Source organism: Heliconius melpomene, chromosome 4 (genome assembly GCF_056956725.1).
Source record: "Heliconius melpomene rosina isolate 202511_hmr_F chromosome 4, ASM5695672v1, whole genome shotgun sequence".
Taxonomy (NCBI): Eukaryota; Metazoa; Arthropoda; class Insecta; order Lepidoptera; family Nymphalidae; genus Heliconius; species Heliconius melpomene.
The window spans coordinates 5,441,343-5,444,450 of record NC_140392.1 but is presented as its reverse complement, the minus strand read 5'-3'; positions in this window follow the sequence as shown (position 1 = coordinate 5,444,450).

Genomic DNA, 3,108 nt, shown 5'->3' with positions numbered 1-3,108 from the left:
GATAATTTTTATATTGGATTTTTTCTTAAATATCTTTTAATATAAAATATATAATGAAATATATAATCTCTCGTTTCGATTGATATTTAAGAAATCCCGATCAGACGTCATACCGAGACCAAATGTAACTTTTGGAATACTTGTAATATATTTAAACCAAAAACTATCCAGTCAGCAAAATAAAAAATGGCAATACTAATTCTTTTTTTTTTAGAGCTTCATTCATACTGTATTTGCACATAGCAGAATAGAGTTAAAACACTCCATTCCTATTAATACACTTCCGTTGAGCTGAGTTCTTGAGGCATCGTGCGTTGAATGGTGGGAATTAATGCATAATTTAATGAGACCAACCAACCAAGTAAGAATCGAACTTACATCTGTAGTGTTTATAATCGCAAACTAATACCCACGACGGCCATACAGAAATATTATTATCATTTTATTTAATAACTAAATAATCAGTTTAAGTATATAATAAATATTATTTTTTACGATTTCGTTCAAACAATTCCAATACAAAAGTATAACACTTTTCTACACTCGCCTAGTTTTTTTTACAATTGTCTATAAACGTCGCATCCTTCGCGAGTTACTTCGCCATTACCGCTGTAATTGTGTTAAGACCCTCACGTATACAGGGTGTACTTAAAGCACCAGCTGTGTCAACTGTTTCGATAATATCTGAATCCCTAATAGCTATATTGCTTTCACGATAATGTTACTTGGATCCGAATTGAGTATATTTTTTTTTATTAATGTTGTTTTTGTTCGAAAGTAATATTATAGAAGATTTAAATATATATTTTTTGTATTTATATATATATTTTTTTATTTTTATTACTATATACTTTTCATAGTTGCCATTTCAATCTTTGTATGCTAGTCATAAATGCAACATTTTGCTGCTGCTTTTTAGTGCAATGATGTAAAACAAATTCGTAAACCATTTGCATAATAAGCAATATCCCTTTTACATGAACGTAAGTACATTAAAATAAAACAATCAGAAGAAAAATAAAATATAATCAGCTTCACGCTGTATCCCGCACATAGCGGGGTAGGTAGAGGGTTAAGACACTCCGCTTCCCACGTAAGTTATTATACCCTAAAATACAATAAAATTATTGTAGTAGTACTTGAGTAGGAGTTTATTTTAGTCGGACATGTTTCGTTAAAAATACATATTATATATCACATAAGCCCTTAGATAGATAGGTAACCTCTTAATTACACATAAGCTCATTAACCTAAACTAAACTAAACTGTTTTCAGTGATAGAGAGAACGCTCACTAACAAGTATCAATGCTCGAATTTTGAAACCAAAACACGTCTCCTCACTAATTCTACTTTGTGTTACAACGCTGTTATTAGACGCTAGGAACGTTATGCAAAAAGGTGATTTTTTATTGCTTATTGACATACTTTCTTACCAATTTTGTCGAGTTTTGAAAATTGTTATTATCATTATTATTGCGGCGTTGAATTCCGCCACTCAACACGATGACTCAGAATTCACATTCACATTCACAAGGTTCCCTCTGCCTATCCTGCTGTGTGCTGAATGGGATACAGCGTGAATTTTGAAAAACAATGCTGTAATAAAATTTTAAATATTTATAAATTTTTTAATGTTTGTTAATAACTCCTTAATGAAATTGAAGCCTCTAAAGAGAAACCTCTTCTGGTATAAGCAGTAGCTTTAAAGACTTATCGAAGCTGTAATTAAAATGTCTGCAGCTTGCTCGTGCCACGAAAGTTGCTAAAGGTTGTTTGACTTTACTTCCTCGAGGAATAAATCTGTCCTATATTTATTATATAATATACATTTATAAATATTTTTTTGCAAGTAAAAGCCGTCGTGACGCAGCGGCACAAGAGTGTCGCTGTAACGTGACGGTTATGGGCTCGATTCTCACTCGAGGAAGTGGAATATTTATTTACGTTTATATTTCCAAAATAAAATTAATATTAAGTGACAAACATCACAAGTTGACTGCAGAAAACCTGGCAAAATATGTTGTTGCTTTTTTAATTTGATTAAAGAAGAAAAATTACCGTTTCACGCTGTATCCCGCACACATAGGTAGGCATAGGGAACCTAGTGTTCCTCTCCCCGTTCCCCACTATCCGCTGAATTCAGGAGCTTTACCTCAACACTAGAGCGAAGAAATGAAATTAAAAATCTATATAAAAAAATCTAAATCTTATAATACTGTTGAAAATTTTAATAACATACGAGTAATATTTCGCGACACGTACTTTTGTAAATAAGCATTAGGTTATTTCCCGTAATTCAAACATAGTGAACAATGCGGAAATTAAAATAAACCAAAGCTTTTCATTTTGCTAATAGCTTTAACAGAGAATTAAAACACATAAAAGCACTTAAGCCAGTTGTACAATTTTATACATATATTCACTATATTAGACATCCGTAGCTGGGAGTTGTTTGTAACTTGATATATTACCATTTATTGTTTATTGAGACAGACAGACAATATTAATTGATTTTTTCATTTATTTCAAGTAAATTTACGTTTTCACTATGCGATTGGACATATTTATTTTTAATACTCATCATCATCATCATCATCAACAGCCATCTTTTGTCCACTGCTGGACATAGGCCTTCCCCAATTCGCGCCACCACACCCGATCCTCAGCTCTTCGGACCCATCCGCTTCCCGCCAACCTCTATGTCGTCGGCCCATCTAGCAGGGGCGTAGCACCGGTCGTTTTGTACGGGGTCTCCACAACTGGGTTTGTCGGAGTTTTTAATACTCAGTGGGTATATATTATTCATACACTTAAACATCGATATAAAGGGGCGTTTTGGCCATTATATTGATAGTATCCAGTAGATTTATAATTTGAGTCTTAGAGAGTTGGAATTTGATGTCGATTTTTTATTTAGTATTTATATAATATATTTTTGGTAACAACAGCACTTATATAGAAGGTTACGCTAATCACGGGAAACTTATTCCAAGCCCTTTTACAATTACATATATATCAATAGATAAATTAGAAAGTAAGTGCAAGAAGTTGCCAAAAGGTATAGAAAAAGAGATACTCCACATTTAATTGAAGTTCGAGATATTACA